General features: G+C 35.4%; 1 pseudogene; it reads left to right on the forward strand.

Moving 5' to 3' along the window:
- LOC109679321 (aldo-keto reductase family 1 member B1 pseudogene) lies at positions 1-23,872 on the forward strand (annotated as a pseudogene).

Here is a 23,872-nt window from a genome sequence, read left to right on the forward strand (position 1 = left end):
ATGAATGCCTTCCCTTGGGACAATCATTTTCCAGCACAAATCCGTGACTCCTACCATCAGGGCAAGTACTGCATGGTAAGTGCCTTCCTTACTTGTAATTGAGGTACTACACAGGAATCACAGCACCTAATTTTCTTCAGCAGAAGCATGACAGCAGGTTAGCACTTAGAATTCTCAGGACAAACAAAAGATGATGAAGCACAGCTGTTCTAAAAGACAGAACAAACGTAGCTGAATGGGACAAATCCACAACATGTCAAAGCACAACATAGAAAAACTGTGTCAACCATAAAAGGGCTAGTAGAAACTCACAAAAAGCAAAAGAAAATTGTGGAAAATATTCTTTGCAGGTTTTTATTTGAAAGATTATGTGGGATAAGATTTAGTTTACTTAGAGCATGCTTCTCATTTAGGAACACATTTGATTTTTTTTAACAAAGGAACCACGGTGTGTATTTTCTAAAGTTTCCTAATACATTGGCACAGTGAAAGCTTACTTCAGGTTACTCAACTGAATTCAAGTTTAATTTTACAAAAACCCACTTTATAAGTATTTCAAAATATTATATACTTACTATATCATACTAGTTCTATCAATGATCACAAGTAACTTTCATTTTAATTTATAACTATGGTCAGTTAGTATCAACTTTCTGGAACACTGTGTTGATAATGTTGAAACTACATCCACATTTAGAGAAAGAGATTAGATAATAAGTGGTTGCACACTAAATATACATTTTAAGGATCTCAATTTAACTGTAACATCTTAGAATCATTTTATCCCCAAAAGAATTTTTATGTGATTTCATTCTTAGGTAAAATTTTAATGAATGTCCTTCACTATAAATGATATCAAGAACAGCCAAGGTATGTACATAACATCATGCTTCAGAACACTACAATCACAACAATAAAACAATCCACTGGTAAATGTATTATATTTCATAGCCCCACCATATTTGTGTCTTTGTGTTACTGTCTACCTTATTGGATTTTATGCTTTTAAAACTGTGAATTCTTTGAGGAAAAGATCACATTGAATCATTTTATTCCTATGCTAACAGCTACAATATAACTTTTTCTCTCTTAAACATTGTTGAAGAAATTACAAATGAAAGAATGTTGGAAATTCAGTAGAAAATGAGAAATATGGTACTAGAGAATGGAAAAACAATCTCACCTGTGCTGAAACTTTTTCAGGATATCTTAGTCTATTTTGTACTCCTATACTGGAGGATCTGAAACTGAACAATATGTAAAAAAACATAATTATTTCTTACAGTTCTGGAGGTTTAGAAGTCTAAGGTCAAAAGACCTACATCTGGTGAGGGCCTTCTTACTGTGCCATCCCCTGGAGGAAAGTGAACATTGAAGAGAGCATGTGTATGCATGGAAAACAGAAAAGGGAACATGAGAAAATTACCCTTCCTTTGTATTTTGTTCAGTTCAAGTCCCCAGCTTGTTGCATGGTGCCCTCCCACACAAATGGTGGTTTTTCCCCCAATCAGTTCAAGGACTAACATGACATTCTGTTCTGGAAATGTACTCACAAATATGCCCAGAAATAGTGCCTTACCAGTTCTTGAAATATTCTTTAATCCAGACAAAGTGACATCTAAAATTAATCATCAAAGAAGGATTTTAAAACTGTGGTCAATATCAATTGAACACTTAGAAAAAAAATCAAAAATGGGTGAAGAGAGATCTGAAATATAGTGTTTGTTTTGTTTCTGTGTCTATTTTGCTGTGTCCTTACTGTGAGAAATATAACCCTTCACCTTCTCCTTTAACTATTTCTATCTTTTTCCAGTCTAAGTTTGGAATCAGTGTATGTCTTGGAAGAACAACTAAAGTACAAAATTTTGCCTCTAATATAGCCTTTTTAGTGATTTGAATTAAAATATTTCAGGACATAATATATAATATATATACATGCATATTATTTTCTCTAATATAGAGCATAGTAAAAGTTTGTTAGCATGCAAGGTAGACAAATTAAGAATCAATGCTTCTGTTATTGTCATATCCACATCAGAAATCAATGGAATCATTGTAATTCATTGTTAAACTTTGGTAATAAAATTGGCATGTAACTTTGCCCAATAGTAGAAAGGATGTTAGAATTTTTTACACATGTGCATGGAAACAATGCTAGGAATCGCTCTGTATAGCCATCCTTATCTCAAACTAGCAAAAATGCTTTGTCTTTCTTATTATTGCTTATGTCTTCTCTTCAACAAAATTGGAGGAAAGGATAGAACAGGTTCTAGCTGGAAGCGAGGAGGGTGAGGGGGAGTGTGAGGGGTGGGGTACAGGGGGGAGAAATGCCCCAATGTATGCACATGTGAATAAATGAATAAAAAAATAATTTTTATTGGTGAAATGTGTTTTCAGAGTTTTAACTGTAAAAACATTGTATATGATTCCTAAACTATTTGCAAAAAAGATACAGACTGACCAAACCTGTGTCACCAGAGCACTAGTCAAGGTCAAGAGTCCTGTTGGCTCTGCTTTCGTCCTTTTCATGAAGAACCTACCACTTCTTCCAGGTGCAAGCCTGTTTGGCCCTTCTGTTCACATGGGCTTTCATCTGCCTTCAAGTTGTCCTTTCACAAGTGCTAATTGTAGTGCTGTGGTCAGCAAATGAAAATTCTGAAGCACCTAAAACACGTGTATGCCTGTTTTTCCTCCTTCCTAATAGTGTTTCTATGCTAAGAGAACATTGACCTTAGACTTACTTCTATTATGGACTTCCATATGAATATTTGGCACTAAATGTATCTATCCATTATCAGCTAACAGCATTTATTAAAGACACCTCATACTTGTTGAATCTAGCCTGGGTGGGTTTGCAGTAATAATGCTTTCATTGTCACTAATGTCTTTTCCTTTCTCAGTACACACCCTACCTTTTGAAGGCAGGGTTTCTTATTTATAGTCTAATATGGAATATATTTCTAAGAAAAAAAACTTTTAAAAAATAGCTGGCTGGATATTTTGGATCAAAGAAGAGTTTAAATATTCAAAAGTAAAAGTAATCCCCATTGGTAATCAGACTTTTATGATATGACAAATATAAAACAATATTTATAATTGGGTATCAGCAAGATCATTAAACAAAGACCATTCTATGGCTTTGAAATTAATCATAACTCCTCTTTTTTGAGTTATCACTGCTCTTTACTAATGACATTTTGGCCCAATTTTATTTCTATTACTTTCTAAAAGAATGTTACTAAAATATCCAATTGCTAAGCTTAGTGGTTCCTTGTCAGTGTCTATTCTAGGGTTGTTCTCACTTTCCCTTTCTTAGGATCATTCATTACAAAGACTAAACCCCATGAAAAGCTTCTCTGAGTCTTCTAATTGAGGCATTTCTAAAACTTCCTCTGCAGTGTATTTTCCTTTTTTGCAGCAGGTTAAATGAGCATCATATATTTTACTATGGCCTTGTTGCTAGTGTCCTTTGACTTATGGGCTTAGGATGATACTCAGTATAATAAAATATATGATTCTAATGTCAAAGTTGTGTTTTCTAAATCACATAGAACATGTAAGCTGCTGTATTGAATCGAATTCCCTAATTTACATGTGTCGCTTTCAACATTCCACTTTTACTGGTCATTTTAGTGTCTTAGCCCATGATTCTTAAGTTCTTCATTTTCTGTGACTTTTCATTTTGAATCTTCCTTGGTTTGGCTCTATTATCACCACTAAAGTACCATTGTGAAAATTACATTTATATTTAATAATGTAACCCTTAAATAAGTTTACTTATGAAGAAATTAAATTTCACAGCTGATATTTTATTCCAGTTTGACAGATAATAGTTGGATGCATGATCAGTGGCCCTAAATCTCTTTTCAGACTCTCATGTGTTATATAATAATATATCAACACAGCCTCTGTATTGGGATGAAGTCAGCAAAAAAAAAAAAATGATGGTGATTATATATACATAACTGATATATGAACAATTATCTTTGCATGGGCTATGGACAGAACTATATGTTGCTATTCAAAATAATTGGGGCCAAAGATGTAAAAGAGAAATCAATTATTCTATACTACATAATTCTTAATATGCAGTGCTTAGCGACATTCAACTTTTTCCTATATAAATAATAAAACTATCACAGAATTTAAAAAATCATAAAGGCCACTGATTTTGAAGTATAAATAGTGGTTTTTATACTGAACATAAAAGCAAATACCATTGAATCATTAATCTGAAAAGAATTTCAAAGAACATTTAATCTATCTCTCACCTCAAGATAGCACATTACTAAAACCACTTCTGTGAGATGTTAAATGCCTCCATAAAAATATTTCCTGAACTTTTCAAATAATTCGGAATTATACTCCACTTGATAAAAGGCTACAAAATGTGTATTATATATAAATCTTAGTCTGCCAACTCATATGTACAAGAATGATAACTTTTTCCTATAATTTTGCTTTCCTGTCCAACCTACCCCCATTGCTGTCAGTAAATTTTCTTGGGGTTGTGAGTGGAATCAATGAAAAGGCACTGTGTTTTGTGTTAGGCTAAATAGGAATTTGCTGAGATGCTGACTCTGTATATCAGCATGACACTTTTAATCCCATAGTTTTCTGTGTGTTCATGCACTTACCCACTTTCCTTTTCAGAACCTTTCAGATTATACAGCACAGAATTATCGTCTATGTCAGTTCTTTCCTCCTCACTGTCCCAATGCAGAACTAGGTAGCTTCTTTCCCCTAGGTATGACTGAACCAGACAATATTTCTAGGCCCTTATCTAAACTCTACATTTCATGGGAAATTTTTTCAAGTTCATTTCAGAAAAATTTGTTTTCTTCAACTTTTAGCCCAGATAGCTCAGTCTAGCTCCTGGCTTAGACCAAGTCATTGTTGCCTTAGAGCCCTCTTATTAGAGAAGCCCTCTTAGAGTCCTCTGGAGTAGAGGCATAATTCTTCTTTGTCTATCATTTGGGGAATTTGTTCCTTTTACTAAGTAACAAAATATTTTTTCTCCTGGATAAGTGCTGAGCTGTGTGCTTCATGATAGTAGTTGCACATAAGTGATTTCATGATGGAGTTGGACAGTGGAGACATAATTAGAGCTGTGAGTAAAGCTGTGCATAGTTTCTGACTTGACATTAAAGAGCACAGATTTTTATGTCAATAACTTTATTGTTTCTCTTTTCACTACATGAAATTAATTTTGTTCATTATTGTTGTCCTGGGGGTACATTGTGGTATTTACAAAAGTTCTTATAATGTATCATAGCTGAATTCACCCCCTCCATCATTCTCCTTTATCACCCTCCTGCAAATTCAGGGGATAGGTTCAACAGGTCTAATTTTTCCATTTTCAAACACGAGTACATAATATTTCCTCTATATTCACTTTTCTATACATTTTCATTATGTCTTCACCGCTTCTACTAGGAACAAACCCCAGACAGAACTTGCTTTGCCTTCCTGTCCTCTGTTTTTATTTTTTTTTAAATGACATTTTTGTTTGTTTTAGATAGCGATACAAGATGCTTCATTGTGATATTTCTATGTTTATGTGTATTATAACCCAAATTAATGCCCTATTAGTACCCTTTATTAGCCTAAAATAAACTCTTACTTTTGAATTTTCCCTTACATGCACTCTTTTAAATGTTTATTGTAAGCATACAATAATTATATGTGTGTACTTTTACCTAATGAATTGAATGATATTGCAATTCTCTTCCTCTCGCATTCTCTCTGTCTCTCTCTTTCTCTACCCTTATACACAAAATCACAACTGAAGGGTATCAAATAATTATTTAAAATGAAGTTCTTGTATTTTATTATGTAATATTTTTAATTTGAAATATCCTCAAATTGCTCAAACTTCACATTAGTTTAGATATGAGCAAAGTCAGGAATTTTTTTTTTGATTATTCATATGTGCATACAAGGCTTGGGTCATTTCTCCCCCCTGCCCCCACCCCCTCCCTTAGCACCCACTCCGCCCCCTCCCTCTGCCCCCTACCCCCTCAATACCCAGCAGAAACTATTTTGCCCTTATCTCTAATTTTGTTGTAGAGAGAGTATAAGCCATAATAGGAAGGAACAAGGGTTTTTGCTGGTTGAGATAAGGATAGCTATACAGGGAGTTGACTCACATTAATTTCCTGTGCGTGTGTGTTACCTTCTAGGTTAATTCTTTTTGATCTCACCTTTTCTCTAGTTCCTGATCCCCTTTTCCTATTATCCTCAGTTGCTTTTAAGGTATCTGCTTTAGTTTCTCTGCATTAAGGACAACAAATGCTAGCTAATTTTTTAGGTGTCTTACCTATCCTCACCCCTCCCTTGTGTGCTCTCGCTTTTATCATGTGCTCATAGTCCAATCCCATTGTTGTGTTTGCCCTTGATCTAATGTCCACATATGAGGGAGAACATATGATTTTTGGTCTTTTGGACCAGGCTAACCTCACTCAGAATGATGTTCTCCAATTCAATCCAATTACCAGTGAAAGATAACATTTCATTCTTCTTCATGCCTGCATAAAATTCCATTGTGTATAGATACCACATTTTCTTGTTCCATTCATCACTGGTGGGGCATCTTGGCTGTTTCCATAACTTGGCTATTGTGAATAGTGCCGCAATAAACTTGGGTGTGCAGGTGCCTCTGGAGTAACCTGTGTCACTGTCTTTTGGGCATATCCCCAAGACTGGTATTGCTGGATCAAATGGTAGATCAATGTTTAGCTTTTTAAGTAGCCTCCAAATTTTTTTCCAGAGTGGTTGTACTAGTTTACATTCCCAGCAACAGTGTAAGAGGGTTCCTTTTTCCCCGCATCCTCGCCAACACCTGTTGTTGGTGGTGTTGCTAATGACTGGCTATTCTAAAAGGGGTGAGGTGGAATCTTAGTGTGGTTTTAATTTGCATTTCCTTTATTGCTAGAGATGGTGAGCATTTTTTCATGTGTTTTTTGGCCATTTGAATTTCTTTTTTTGAGAAAGTTCTGTTTAGTTTGCTTGCCCATTTCTTTATTGGTTCATTAGTTTTGGGAGAATTTAGTTTTGTTTTTTTTTTAAGTTCCCTATATATTCTGGTTATCAGTCCTTTGTCTGATGTATAGTTGGCAAATATTTTCTCCCACTCTGTGGGTGTTCTCTTCAGTTTAGAGACCATTTCTTTTGATGAACAGAAGCTTTTTAGTTTTATGAAGTCCCATTTATCTATGGTATCTCTTAGTTGCTGTGCTGCTGGGGTTTCATTGAGAAAGTTCTTACCTATAGCTACTAACTCCGGAGTATTTCCTACTCTTTCCTGTATCAACTTTAGACTTTGTACTCTGATATTAAGATCCTTGATCCATTTTGAGTTAATCTTGGTATAGGGTGATATACATGGATCTAGTTTCAGTTTTTGGCAGACTGCTAACCAGTTTTCCCAGCAGTTTTTGTTGAAGAGGCTGCTATTTCTCCATCGTATATTTTTAGCTCCTTTGTCAAAGACAAGTTGGTTATAGTTTTGTGGCTTCATATCTGGGTTCTCTATTCTGTTCCACTGGTCTTCATGTCTGTTTTTGTGCCAGTACCATGCTGTTTTTATCGTTAAGCTTTGCAATATATTTTTAAGTCAGGTATCGTGATACCTCCAGCATTGTTCTTTTGACTGAGTATTGCCTTGGCTATTCATGGCCTCTTGTGTTTCCATATAAATTTAACAGTAGATTTTTCAATCTCTTTAATGAATGTCATTGGAATTTTGATGGGAATTGCATTAAACATGTAGATTACTTTTGAGAGTATAGACATTTTTACTATGTTGATGCTACCAATCCATGAGCATGGGAGATCTCTCCACTTTCTATAGTCTTCCTCAATCTCTTTCTTCAGAAGTGTATAGTTTTCCTTGTAGAGGTCTTTCACATCTTTTGTTAGGTTTACACCTAGGTATTTCATTTTTTTTGAGGCTATTGTAAATGGAATTGTTTTCATACATTCTTTTTCAGTTTGCTCATTGTTAGTGTATAGAAATGCTAATGATTTTTCTATGTTGATTTTATATCCTGCTACCTTGCTGTAGCTATTGATGATGTCTAGAAGCTTCTGAGTAGAGTTTTTTGGGTCTTTAAGGTATAGGATCATGTCGTCTGCAAATAGGGATATTTTGACAGTTTCTTTACCTATTTGTGTTCCTTTTATTCCTTCTTCTTGCCTAATTGCTCTGGCTAGGAATTCCAGTACTATGTTGAATAGGAGTGGAGATAGTGGGCATCCTTGTCTGGTTCCTGATTTTAGAGGGAATGGTTTCAGTTTTTCTCTGTTAAGTATAATGCTGACTGTAGGTTTGTCATATATAGCTTTTATAATGTTGAGGTACTTTCCTTCTATTCCTAGTTTTCTTAGAGCTTTTATCATGAAATGATGTTGGATCTTATCAAAGGCTTTTTCTGCATCTATTGAGATAATCAAGTGGTTTTTGTCTTTGCTTCTATTAATGTGGTTTATTACGTTTATTGATTTTTCATATGTTGAACCACCCCTGCATCCCTGGGATGAAGCCTACTTGGTCGTGGTGAATAATCTTTTTGATGTGTTGCTGAATTCGGTTTGCCATTATTTTGTTGAGGAGTTTTGTGTCAATGTTCATTAAGGAGATTGGCCTATAGTTCTCCTTTCTGGAGGTGTCTTTGCCTGGTTTTGGGATCTTTCAATCTTTTTAATATATGTACTCATGGCTATAAACGTACCTCTCAAGACTGCCTTAGCTGTGTCCCATATGTTCCGGTAGGTTGTGTTTTCATTTTCATTGACTTCCAGGAACTTTTTAATTTCCTCTTTTATTTCATTGATGATCCATTCTTCATTAAGTAATGAGTTATTTAGTTTCCAGCTGTTTGCATGTTTTTTGTCTTTACTTTTGTTGTTGAGTTCTACTTTTACTGCATTGTGATCAGATAGTATGCACGGTATTATTTCTATTTTCTTATATTTGCTGAGGCTTGCTTTGTGCCCCAGGATATGATCTATTTTGGAGAAGGTTCCCTGGGCTGCTGAGAAGAATGTATATTGTGTAGAGGTTGGATGAAATGTTCTGTAGACAACAACTAGGTCCATTTGATCTATTGCATATTTTAGATCTTGGATTTCTTTATTGATTTTTTGTTTGGATGACCTATGTATTGATGATAATGGGGTGTTAAAGTCTCCCACAACCACTGTGTTGGTGTTTATATATGCTTTTAGGTCTTTCAGGGTATGTTTGATGAAATTGGGTGCATTGACATTGGGTACATACAGGTTGATAATTATCATTTCCTTTTGGTCTATTTCCCCTTTTATCAGTATGGAATGTCCTTCTTTATCTCACTTGATCAATGTAGGTTTGAAGTCTCCTTTGTCAGAGATTAGTATTGCTACTCCTGCCTGTTTTTGGGAGCCATTGGCTTGGTAAATCTTCTTCCAGCCTTTCGTCCTAAGCCTATGCTTATTTCTGTCGGTGAGATGAGTCTCCTGTAAGCAACAAATTGTTGGATCTTCCTTTTTAATCCATTTCAGTAAGCAGTGCCTTTTGATGGGTGAATTAAGTTCGTTAACATTAAGCGTTAGTACTGATAGGTATGTGGTGATTCCTGTCATTTAGTTGTCTTAGTTGTTTGAAGGTTTGATTGTGTGTACCTAACTTGAGGTTACTATCTACTGTCTTGGTTTTTCTTTTCCTGTGGTTTGGTACTGCCTGTCTTTTCATGGTTAAGTTGGGTTTCACTTTCTGTGTGCAGAATCCCTTGAAGAATCTTTTGTAGTTGTGGCTTTGTGGTCACATATTGTTTTAGTTTCTGCTTATCATGGAAGACTTTTATTGCTCCATCTATTTTGAATGATAGTTTTCCTGGGTAGAGTATCCTGGGGTTGAAGTTATTTTCATTCAGTGCCCAGAAGATCTCACCCCATGCTCTTCTTGCTTTTAATGTTTCTGTTGAGAAGTCTGCTGTGATTTTGATGGGTTTACCTTTGCATGTTACTTGTTTTTTCTCTCGTACAGCCTTCAATATTCTTTCCTTAGTTTCTGAACTTGTTGTTTTAATGATGATATGTCGTGGGGTAGTTCTATTTTGATCTGGTCTGTTTGGTGTCCTGGAGGCCTCTTGCATCTGTATGGGAATATCTTTCTCAGATTTGGGAAATTTTCCATTATTATTTTGTTAAATACATTATGCATTCCCTTTGCTTGCACCTCTTCTCCTTCTTCGATGCCCATGATTCTCAAGTTCGGTCTTTTGATGGAGTCGGTGAGTTCTTGCATTTTCTTTTCACAGGTCTTGAGTTGTTTAATTAATAGTTCTTTGGTTTTTCCTTTAATTACTATTTCATCTTCAAGTTCTTAGATTCTGTCTTCTGTTTGTTCTATTCTGCTGGATTTGCCTTCCATTTTGTTTTGCCATTCTGTTTCATTCTTTTTTCTGAGGTTTTCCGTATCCTGTGTGGTTTCCTCTTTAATGTTTTCTATTTTTGTTATGAGTTCATTTATCTCTTTATTAATCGTGTTGTCTCTTTCGGTTTGGTGTTTATAGAGTGCTTCTATGGTTTCCTTTATTTCTTCTTTTGCTTTTTCAAATTCTCTATTTTTGTTGTCTTGGAATTTCTTGAGTGTCTCCTGTACATTTTGGTTGACCCTATCCAGTATCATCTCTATAAAATTCTCATTGACTATTGTAGTATGTCTTCTTTTAAATTATTCTTGTGGGCTTCATTGGGTCCTTTGGCATAGTTTATCTTCATTTTGTTGGAATCTGGATCTGAGTACCTGTTTTCTTCATTCCCCTCTGGTTCCTGTACTCATTTTTTGCTGTGGGGAAACTGGTTTCCCTGTTTTTCCTTTCTTCCCGTCATTGTCTTCAGTGTTGTTACTGTCCCTGTACTGTGTGCAATTAAATATTTTCTAGCTTGTAATAATAACAATGGTATTATTTAGAATGGAAGGGTGAGCTGAGATGGAAAGCAAGAAGTTAAAGAGAGGGGAAAACAAATATACAGACAAGAAGGAGAAAACAGAACAATGTATCAGACAAGAAAGTTTCAAAGGTATAAACAGGGAGTGTTAGTGTACTAATTGACAGTAAGCTGAACAGATATTAGAGAGACAGAGAGAGGATTGAAAATCAAAAATAAAAAAATAAAGATAAGAATAAAAATAAAAATAAGTAAATGAAAGAAATATCTATATATAAAAATGAATTAAAATAAGATGAAAAATAGAAAATTTAAAAAAAACCAAAAAACCAAAAAACCTCCAAGTTCAAATGCAATGAAGTTTCAGTCTTAATAATTTGGGTGTCCGTCTCAGTCTCCAATCCTGGAGATGGTGCCTCAGATATTGTTCTGTAGTGTCTCATCAAAGGGGATGCATAAAGTAGAACAAAACTCTACACACACACACACACACACACAAAACTCCACCAAGTGTCCCAAGTTCAAATGCAATACAGTTTCAGTAAGTTTTTCAGCATGCAGGTGTAATTCGGTTGTTCTCTCATCAAAGGTAGGGAGAAAAAGAAAAAAAAGAGTCTGGAGACAGTTCTGAAAATGGTATCTTCAGCTGTGGCTTGCCTGCCTGCTGCTGTCAGCCTGCTGTTGCTGGTGGCATTGTTTATGCAGATCTCTGTGGTGAGCTTAGCACTCACCTGGCCCCACAGGGTTTGTTTGCTCAGAGTTCTCCTGTGCGGGAACCTCTGCTACAAGCCTTCCCCTTTCCAAGCACACTGGGAAAGGTGACACTGCACCTGCATTGTCAGGCCTGTGTGTTTATTTACAGTTCACGTGGGAGGTGTGTCTTCCCCCCTATCCTGTGGAGTTTTCCTCCCACCGCCACTTTCACAAGCTTTCTTGCTCCAGATTACTGGACGGTGCTGCTGCTCCTGCCAGCCACCATGTTTGTTTACAGTTCATGTGGGAAGTGGGTCTTCCCTCCTCTCCTGTGGAGTTTTCCTCCTTCCACCACTCTCACAAACTTTCCTGCTCCTTGTTACTGGGCATGCACCCCCATTCCTGCCAGAGCCTCTCCAGCCCACCCAGCTTGTTTATTTACAGTTTTGGGAAGGATTCCCTTCCCCCAATCTACAGCACTCAGGGCGCCCCACCCTCTTTCCCACTTGTCTTTATTTTTCTTATTTCTTATTTTCAGTTTCTCTTTTTTCCCTGGGTGGAGGTCAGTCTGTCCAGAGGGCTATGCTGTTCTGGCCCAGGCTTGTCTGTGGGAGTACCGTGGTACTGCGAAGCTCAACTGGGGTGCGTCTTCCCAAGCCTTCTGGGCACGGGCGACTGGTGGCCTGGGGGCCCTCCTGGGTTTCTCTGTTTAACGTGAAGTGGAGATTCTGCAAATTGTGTCTCCAGCATCTCTCCAAGATTTCACTATAGGAGGCTCTCTTTCTGCTTCCTCCCTCTAGCCAACATCTTGGAATACTCCTATTACTTGAATTAAAATAAAAATTGCTCATTTCACATTTGGGTGCAAACATCATGGGAAAGTATTGTTTTAGAAATGACTTTGATCCATAAAATGCAAAATAAGATCAAGTAATTTTTTTCAATATGATTTATTTCTGTCCTATTATTGAAAAGAAGAAGAATATCTGTTAGTTAACCAACTGTTCAGTAAGTATCCTAAGGTAAGGAAGTATACATTGGTGTAGAAAAATCTCTACTGGGGCCTTAGAAAATAGGGCAGAAGTTGTTTTGATAACCTCTTTTCTAAGGTAACCATGTACTGCATAAACAAAACAAGATTAAAATCAATTTCTCTAATGGAAAAATGCACGTATTTGCAATTATAACTGGCAATTGTCTTCAAGTCATTGTAGACATTGTTTAAAAACACGAAAAGACAGATTTACATATTTATTTTCAATTGTATTTCTAACACTTAGAAATTTTACTTATACAATATATTTGACAGTAATGGAGCAAAAATGAGTTATAAAGGCATTATTGACATAATTGTATACCATAATGTTTTATAAAAATAATAAGTCTAGTTCTAGAGACTGGATTAAAGTTCATCCAAATAATAAAATGCAATGACTCAATGAAAATATGGTGTATGAATATTTATTAGCTTAAAAGAGGTTTACATAATCCTTTGAAACAAATAGTGTTTAAATGCATAACTAACAACTTTGAAGTCAATTTTACCATAAGAAATGTGAATCCGAGTAAGTGTTCTTATGTATAGGAAAAACAGGAAATTTACATACATATCAAATTGTTGATGGTTTTTACCTCAGTGTGGAATAACTAAAGGATATTTTTATGTTCTTTCTTTTCTTTTTTTTAATTATCATTGTGCTGGGGGCAAATTGTGATATTTACAAAAATTTTTATAATATATCATAGTTGAATTCATCCTCTCCTCACTCTCCTTTATATCCTCTCCCTCATTCCTGGAAGAATTTCAACAGGTTTTGTTCAATTTTTTTCTTGATAACAATTCTATCTTTCTCCAATTCACACATGTGTGGGATGTAATAAAGGTTAAGTAGGTTAAAACACTAGTTAGGCCTTATAATTAAACACTGCAAGGATCCCCCAGTGTATTATTTTGAATCCACAAAACATTTACTCAAAAATAAAATATTCACTTACATTTGTGGTTGGTGCTTAGAGTTATATGATTCACTTCATTATTTTTAGCTTTAAAAATCTTTCATTAGATGTCAGGAGAGCAATTCTACTAATAAAGTAGAATAATGAATAGAAATATTAGAGAATGGAGAAATAGACAAGAGATATAGAAAAGTGGTAGAAAGAAAGGGAAATTTAGTTTTCTTCCTATTTTCCTTAGAAGTTGCCATGACAAACTCACTGCTAAAATTTACCTAGGACTATTTGTCAAAAAGCATTGTAAGGTGAGCATGATATCCATACAGATGACTTTTCAACTGAATTGGAGAATGAATAATTTATATTTCTAAGCAAAGTTTAAAGTACTTTTCAATTGGAAGTTTCAATTTAAAGTTATGATTCTCAAAGATTTGAAAGGTGAATAAGACACTCCACTAAGCAAATATCAAAACAATCAACTTTTTTCATTACTTGTTGGGACACAGAGAGATTGAGAGGGCATTTTTTTCATTGTGATAGAGGTTTCACATGTTCATCAAGGAAAGACTATGAGACACATTGAATCTGCATATATATAAAAAATACATATAAAGTTCTAGTAAAATCAAATTGTGTCACCCAGAAGTTCATGGATTATTATTGAAACTTTACAGTATTTCTTATGCTGAGGTACCACATGCAAAGATATTGAAACATTTTCATGAAAAGAACTATTTTTATTTATTTTAGTTCTCAATGATTGCCATGTAGTTGCTAGGTTTACTGGCTCAATTACAATTATTTCAGGCCGATCATTTCTCCATTGCTGTCTATACTTTTTTAGACCTGGATAGAAGCAGTTATTTTTGTCAGAAAACTCCACAGTAGCTGAAGTCAAGCCTAACATATCAAATCACAATGGAATGTGTGAGTGTCTCAAAATGTCTATTTTACAGGAAATAAATATAATTAGTTGACTAGGATGTCTGAGCTAATGTGAACCAATGTCACTAAATATTTGATAACTTTTATAGTAAAATAGAGTCAAAAATAAAGTTTCCATTTACTTGGCAGTAACAATACAGCCAAAAATTTCATATTTTCAGTAATAAGCACACAATAGAAATAATAAATTAAATATTAGAATTGATTGTGTACTATTTGAATACCAAAAAGGAAAGAAGAAAGAAAGGGATATGGAAAAGAAGGAAAGGAGGAAGGAAGAGCTACCAAATATCATCTTGTATAACAAAATATTTAATTGAAGTTGTTGAAATTTCCTTATGGACTAAGATAATAATCAGTTGTGAAATATTTGAAAAAAAATGAATCCAATTCTTGAGGGAAAATTTTAGTAAATTCAATTGGTTTAAAAACTTGAGATTTATTGAACAGCAAGGTGATGATAGTTGATAATTATTGCATATTTTCAAAATAACTTAGAGAATAAATTTCACATTTCTCACCACAGACCAGGATAAGTAAGTGATAGCAAGATACGTGAGGAGATCAATCTGTTAGCTAGCTCAAGTAAATCATTCTACTTTGCATACATATATCAAATCAACATACTATATATACTTATGATTTACCAAATAAAATAATATTGCTAAAGATTTAGAGTCAATGTACAAAATTAAATAAATTTAAAATTGAAATATTGTTATAATGATAAACATGGAAATAAACAGAAAAATGACACTTTTTAAATAAAATGATTTGAAGCAGGAAGGTTGAAAAAGAGAACAAACATGAAGCACAAAAATAAGAAGGTGGACATACAGCAGGAGGGAGGGAATGAGCCAGTGGACAGTGACCCAGGCAGGGATACAGGGGCTGGAGAGCAGCTGAGGTTCTGCAGGGTCCTCTACTGCCCCATGTACCCCATTGCACCTTGCTAAAAGATAATAGTAACTGTGGGCACTAATTGAAAAATTGAGACCTGAGCTACAACGGCTGATGGAGAAATGCAATATGGTTAAAATGTTGTCAGAACTCCTGATTCTCAGGATAGATGATGAAAATGACTTTGGGGCATCCATTGAGGAAGAAACAATTGTAGAACTGAGAACTATTGACAGCAAATCTGCATCATATCCAAACTATATTCTTAGATATTATAACTTGAGAGCCAAATTGGTTTCTAAAATAAGTAAATATTTGCCATGTAAAGGACTATCGTCACACTCTGACAAAGATTGATGAGAAAGAATACACCAGGCTCTGACTAACTGCTTTAGGACTAAGGATGCATAATGCTGTTCTAACATCACGTGATCCTGAAAACTATCAGGAAGCTCACACGTTGTTCTTTCAGAACAGAAACATGGCGATGTGGTTCTGGTCAACAATGATATTGACTTGGTTTGTGACATTACTGCTGCTATGATAAAACTGGTTGAAAACAGTAATCTCATCTCTCAGCTTTTAGGTAGTCTAATGAAACTAACATCTAATTCTGAAAAAGAAAGCATTCTGATTAAAGCCATAAGCTGCAAGAAACTTTACTGTTTTTAAGTTTGCACTTGTTCAAATATTGGTGAGTAACAAATGTTGCAGCATCATCAATTTTTCTTGTCCTTATGGTATTTTTATTTGCTATTTTTATATTGAGTATGTTAAACTTCATGTAGGAGAGATGTAATGAATCCTGTTAAAACCACCAAATACACTTTTATAATGTTTACTTGTATTTTTGGTCAATGCCTCTCATGACATCTTCAAATAAAGGAAAAGACTCTTGGTAATTTCCTCTATTTCACCAGACAGAAAAAGTCGACCCAAATCTAGGAGTTTGATACTTAGAATCTGCAAAAATTCTTAAAATAATATAGTTATTTTTAAATTCTCAGTGGTATACCCAAAATCAATATTCTCCTTTTTCAGATTTTAATAGGTTGTGACTGAATTTCAACTTAAGCAGATATAATGTAAAATTTAAAAAGTATAATTTGTATCTGATAAAACATTTGGCAAACTATATTTTGTAATAACTTAGATAAGTATAAAAGTATCTTTAGTGCTCTAGCCAATTCTAACATAAGAGAAAAGCAGTTGGATAGCAAATTAGCTGTTATTTTGCAATATGGTCAGAGCAACCATGTAAATAAAGAAATCTGCTAATCAAAAGCAATTTCTCATGAAACAAAGACAGCAGCTAATTGAGGCCAAAATAAGATTAACTTCAAAATGAAAGCCCTTGCAGCATCTTGTAGGAGACCTGTTGGGATAATATAAAAGTTTATAGTAGTTTAGAAGTGTAGATATTGGTAGAAATGCTATTTTTCAGTCCTGCAAACCCTGTAATTAACTTTCTATCTATTGAAACTGCTTGATAATACATAAGAGAATGATAAAAATGGATTGCTCAGGGTCCAGAATACTACAGCATATTATAGGCAAATCCACGGTAGAGTGAGCCTTCCATTGCCTGCTTGAGGTGCCTTGCACAGCTGCTGTTTTTGCCTCCAGAGCAGATATAGAGCATTCCAATGGGCTCTGACCCTCTTTCGCTTCAGTGAATGATGTTGTAGGAATATTAACCACAGCAGATTGTAAGATGAGCAGAGTCACAGGGAGAAAGACAGGCCTATGTGTGGGAGAGTGAGAACAGATGAGAGGGTAGGTGGCAGAAAGCCCATGGGCTTTCTCAGCATTGTGTTGAGTAGAGATTACACACCATAGTGTTTCTTAGTGGCAGCCTTTACTGGTTTATAGTAAAAAATGGTCCTAAGAAGTCATTTCACTAAAAGAAGGGACAAAAATTAATGCCACTTTCACAGGTAGCATATATTGGATAAAATAGAGATTTAAAGTAATGCAATTAGACAACCACTGAAACAGAACAAAGCTCAAACATATTGGTATCTCAAAGGTATTGATTTTATTTTGTTTCAAAAATGAAATACCACATTGATTTTGTTTTAAGGACTAAAAATATATTTGTGTATATTCCTATAACACAATACTGTATTAATTGATTAAGTATTAATAACATCACATATATTGTATAATTAGGAGTATGGTTATATACAGTGACACAATATTGAGCTAGATTATACACATGAATATATGATGTATATCTAAAGTGATAAGTAAATGAGAATGGAAGAAGAAAGAAGGGAAGGAGAGAAAAGCAAAGGGAGATGGGAAGGAAGAAGATGAGAGAATGAAAAGAGGGGCAGTGCCATTTTCCATATACAAGTAAAAAAGGTTTGTATGTAGAGATTTGTAGAGAATTGCTTTGTTTATGCAATTCTAGAATTCCTTACTGTTTAGGGCACTTTTAGTTTTAAGCTCAATCACTTTTATTTAACTGAATAATCAACCACCCTATCATTTCATAAAACATGCCTCTTCCTATCATTTCTTTCCTCACTTACCAGACGATCCAAGTCCTATCGGTCCCCCTGTGACATCTTTGTATTGTGCAAAAAGCATCAGTTGTTAGACTTTTTATCAGGTATCTATGTGATTGAAAACCAATTGCTGCCTCTGGTTGAATAAATGTAGACACACAGGTAACAGACATTTTGTTCCTTACCGTCCATTGTTATAATAACCTCCACTCCACAGCCTTCCAGGGGATTTTAAAAGCAAGTCTCCTTTCTCCCCATTATCTTTTTTTTCTCTTATTTTTTTTTCATATCTAGATATTAAAGATGAGGATACTCAAATCAACTGCATATACAGAACAAATGAAAGGGAAATAACTGTGCATGTTCAGGGAAAAATGTAGATTTAGAAAAGACCCCAGGTGACATGAAATTTTCTTACTCAGGATGATCCTTAGCAGAAAGAAAGCCTGTAATGATCAAAGAAAAAAGCAACAAATTATAACAAAAAATGTAAAAACTTTGGAAAGTATCTAAATTCCAAGGTTAATGATAGTATAATTGTTGATTAAATATCTACATTTCAATAACAAAAACAAAAATAAATCAGAAATAGAGAAGTATGCCATTCAAAGAAAAAATAATATAACAAAAAAAATCTCCCAGAGAAAGATGAGATGACAGCTATAATAGACAAAGAGTTTACCCTCCTTAAACTGATCCATGAAATAGAAAGGGAAGGAAAACTGCCAAACACATTTTATGAAGCCAGTATTACACTTATACCAAAACCAGGCAAAGACACCTCCAAAAAGGAGAACAATAGGCCAATCTCCTTAATGAACATTGACACAAAACTCCTCAACAAAATAATGGCAAACCGAATTCAACAATGCATCAAAAAGATTATTCACCACGACCAAGTAGGCTTCATCCCAGGGATGCAGGGGTGGTTCAACATATGAAAATCAATAAATGTAATAAACCACATTAATAGAAGCAAAGACAAAAACCACTTGATCATCTCAATAGATGCAGAAAAAGCCTTTGATAACATCCAACACCATTTCATGATAAAAGCTCTAAGAAAACTAGGAATAGAGGGAAAGTACCTCAACATTATAAAAGCTATCTATATATGACAAACCTAGAGCCAGCATTATACTTAACAGAGAAAAACTGAAACCATTCCCTCTAAAATCAGGAACCAGACAAGGATGCCCACTATCTCCACTCCTATTCAACATAGTACTGGAATTCCTAGCCAGAGCAATTAGGCAAGAAGAAGGAATAAAAGGAATACAAATAGGTAAAGAAACTGTTAAAATATCCCTATTTGCAGATGACATGATCCTATACCTTAAAGACCCAAAAAACTCTACTCAGAAGCTTCTAGACATCATCAGTAGCTATAGAAAGGTAGCAGGATATAAAATCAACATAGAAAAATCATTAGCATTTCTATACACTAACAATGAGCAAACGGAAAAAGAATGTATGAAAACAATTCCAAAAAAAATCAAATACCTAGGTGTAAACCTAACAAAAGATTTGAATGACCTCTACAAGGAAAACTATAAACTTCTGAAGAAAGAGATTGAGGAAGACTGTAGAAAGTGGAGAGATCTCTCATGCTTATGGATTGGTAAAATTAACATAGTAAAAATGTCTATAGTCCTAAAAGTAATCTACATGTTTAATGCAATTCCCATCAAAATTCCAATGACATTCATTAGAGATTGAAAAATCTGCCATGAAATTTATATGGAAACACAAGAGGCCACAAATAGCCAAGGCAATACTCAGTCAAAAGAACAATGCTAGAGGTATCACGATACCTGACTTCAAACTATATTACAAAGCAATAACAATAAAAACAGCATAGTACTGGCACAAAAACAGACATGAAGACCAGTGGAACAGAATAGAGGACCCAGATATGAAGCCACACAACTATAACGAACTTGTCTTTGACAAAAGAGCTAAAAATATACGATGGAGAAATAGCAGCCTCTTCAACAAAAACTGCTGGGAAAACTGGTTAGCAGTCTGCCAAAAACTGAAACTAGATCCATGTACCAATATTAACTCAAAATGGATCAAGGATCTTAATATCAGAGTACAAACTCTAAAGTTGATACAGGAAAGAGTAGGAAATACTCTGGAGTTAGTAGGTATAGGTATGAACTTTCTCAACGAAACCCCAGCAGCACAGCAACTAAGAGATAGCATAGATAAATGGGACCTCATAAAACTAAAAAGCTTCTGTTCATCAAAAGAAATGGTCTCTAAACTGAAGAGAACACCCACAGAGTGGGAGAAAATATTTGCCAGCTATACATCAGACAAAGGACTGATAACCAGAATATATAGGACACTTAAAAAACTAAATTCTCCCCAAATTAATGAACCAATAAAGAAATGGACAAGTGAACTAAACAAAACTTTCTCAAAAGAAGAAATTCTAATGGCCAAAAAACACATGAAAAAATGCTCACCATCTCTAGCAATAAAGGAAATGCAAATTAAAACTACACTAAGATTCCACCTCACCCCTTTTAGAATAGCCATTATTAGCAACACCACGAACAACAGGTTTTGGCGAGGATGCAGGGCAAAAGGAACCCTCTTACACTGTTGCTGGGAATGTAAACTAGTACAACCACTTGGAAAAAAATTTGGAGGCTACTTAAAAAGCTAAACATTGATCTACCATTTGATCCAGCAATACCACTCTTGGGGATATACCCAAAAGACTGTGACACAGGTGACTCCAGAGGCACCTGCACACCCATGTTTATTGCAGCGCTATTCACAATAACCAAGTTATGGAAACAGCCAAGATGCCCCACCACTGAAGAATGGATTAAGAAAATGTGGTATCTATACACAATGGAATTTTATGCAACCATGAAGATGAACGAAGTGTTATCATTCGCTGGTAAATGGATGGAATTGGAGAACATCATTCTGAGTGAGGTTAGCCTGGCTCAAAAGACCAAAAATCGTATGTTCTCCCTCATATGTGGACATTAGATCAAAGGTAAACACAAGAAGGGGATTGGACTTTGAGCATATGATAAAAGTGAGAGCACACAAGGGAGGGGTAAGGGTAGGTAAGACACCTAAAAAATTAGCTAGCATTTGTTGCCCTTAATGCAGAGAAACTAAAGCAGATACCTTAAAAGCAACTGAGGCCAATAGGAAAAGGGGACCAGGAACTAGAGAAAAGGTGAGATCAAAAAGAATTAACCTAGAAGTTAACACACATGCATAGGAAATTTATGTGAGTCAACTCCCTGTATAGCTATCCTTATCTCAACCAGCAAAAACCCTTGTTCCTTTCTGTTATTGCTTATATTCTCTCTTCAACAAAATTAGAGATAAGGGCAAAATAGTTTCTGCCAGGTATTAGGGTGTGGGGAGGCAAGGGAGGGGCAGAGTGGGTGGTAAGGGAGGGGGTGGGGGCAAGTGGGAGAAATGACCCAAGCCTTGTATGCACATATGAATAATTAAACATTAAAAAATAAGAATTTAACATAACTGTCTCAATGATGCTCAAGAAATAAAAATATAGAAAAAAGTAAAAACTAAATATGTATAAAGAAAATATAAACACCAATAAATAAATAGAAAACCTAAAAAGAAACTAGTGTGAAATTTTAGATCTGAAAAGTGCAATAACTTCTAGAGATGAGAAATTCACAATTGGTCTTAAAAGACAAACTTGAAGAAGAAAGAAGTGGTGAACTTGAACTTTAGAACAACTGAACTTATTGTGCCTGAAGAAAAGCAAAAACAATGAAGAAAAATGAAAAGATCCTAAAACATTTGTGGGACACCATCCAGACAATCAAAATATGCACTTTGGAAATTCCATAAGAAGATGAGTGCGATAAAGGGCAGAAAAATTATTTGAATAAATATTATAAATAAATATTTTATCTTTATAAAAAACATCTTAAATCCACCAAAAGACAAGTGACTTGCCACATACAAAGAACTTAATAAGACCTTCTAGGATTTATCATCAGAAACTGCAACCCTGATCTTCTGAGACATTAGACTGATCCTATATCTGCCAGAGCTGGTCATCAAAAGCCAGGGAAGAGTAAAGATTTTTTTATATAAACAAAATCTGAAGGAATTCATTGACACTAGAACTGTCCTGAAAGAAATGCTAAAGGGAGTCAAGCTAGTATTTTTGTAACTATGTTACAAACTTATTTTTATCAGCATTTTAAAGTACTTTGATCATATTCTTCCTCTCTATTAGTCTTTCAAATACCCCCCTTTACAATTTTACAAAAAGGAAAATAAAAGAAAAAAATAGAAGATAAAAAGAGGAAGGAGACACTTACTTTTTAAATCCCATGGAAGACTCTGAAGGTAGAGTTCTGTATTCAATGGTGAAAGACTGAATTATTTTTCCCTAAGTTAAGGAACCAAGCAAGAATACTCACTTTTGCTTCTCCTATTCAGACAACCAAAATATGCACTTTGGGAATTCCATAAAAAGAAGAATGAGATAAAGGGCAGAGATTATGTGAATAAATATTACAATATTTATTCAAGACTCTGGAAGTCTTGGCCAGAGCAATTAAACAACAAAAAGAAATAATAAAAGGGCCTACTCAGGGGCTCAAGCCTCTAATCCTAGCTACTACAGAGATTGGGAGGATAGCAGTTTCAAGATCAGCCTAGAGAAGAGTTCAGGAGATGTCATCTCAACCAATGACTAGGCTCTGTGGCACACACTTGTCACTCCAGGTATGCAGGGAAGCACAAATAGGAGGATCACAGTCCAGGCCAACCCAGGCATACAGAGAGACCCTATCTCAAAAATAACCAACACAAAAAGGGCTTGTGGAGTGGTAGTGTGCCTGTATAGCAAGCATGAGGCCCTGAGTTCAAAGCCAGTACCACCAAAAAATAAAAAGGAAAAGAAAGGAAGGAAGGAAGGAAGGAAGGAGGGAGGGAGTGAGGGAGGGAGGGAGGGAAAGAAAGAAAGAAAGAAGGAAAAAAAGAAAAAGAAAATTGGCAAAGAAGAGTTCATAGATCATGGGATCTTGTTTATAGAAAACCCTAATGGACACACACACACAAAAGAAATCTGCTAGAACCATAATGAATTCAGGCAACAAGCAGTTTACAAAGTTGTCATCCATAGTAGTTGAATTTTATACAAAAATAATTAGTAATCTAAAAAGGAAACTGGTCAGCTGTGAGCTGGGGTTTGAAACACATGGTAGGCTGGCCACATCAGGGTCAACAACCATGTCAAGAAGCCCATCCTGGGGCTGGGCACCTGGAGTTCTCCTCTAGGCCAAGTGACTGAGGCTGTGAAGGAAGCAATTCACCATGGATACTGCCACATTGACTGGCCCATGTGTACCAGAATGAGAAGGAAGTGGGAGCCTGCCAGAAGACACTCAGTGACCTGAAGCTGGATTACCTGGACCTCTACCTCATTCTCTGGCCAATAGGCTTCAAGCATGGGAATGAATTTTTCCCCTCCATGCATCGGGTAACATGATTCCCAGTGACACAGATTTCATGCACATGGAAGAGCTGGTGGATGAAGGGCTGGTGAAAACAATTGGCATTCCCAACTTCAACCATCTCTAGATTGAGAAGCTATTAAACAAACCTGGCTTAAAATATAAGCCAATTGTTAACCAGATTGAGTGCAGCCCATACATAGCTCAAAAGAAGTTGACCAATTACTGGCATTCCAAAGGCATTATGGTGACTGCCTACAGTCCCCTCAGCTCTCCTGACAGGTGGTAATCCCCAAGTGTGTGACACCAGCACACATTGCTGTAAATTTTCAGGACTTTGACTTTGTACTAAGCAGCAAGGACAAGGCCACTTTACTCAGCTGTAACAGGAACTGGAGGGTCTATGCCTTGGTGAGTTGTGCTGTCCACAAGGATTATCCCTTCAATGCACAGTTTTGA

The sequence above is a fragment of the Castor canadensis genome, chromosome 14 (assembly GCF_047511655.1).
Source record: "Castor canadensis chromosome 14, mCasCan1.hap1v2, whole genome shotgun sequence".
NCBI lineage: Eukaryota > Metazoa > Chordata > Mammalia > Rodentia > Castoridae > Castor > Castor canadensis.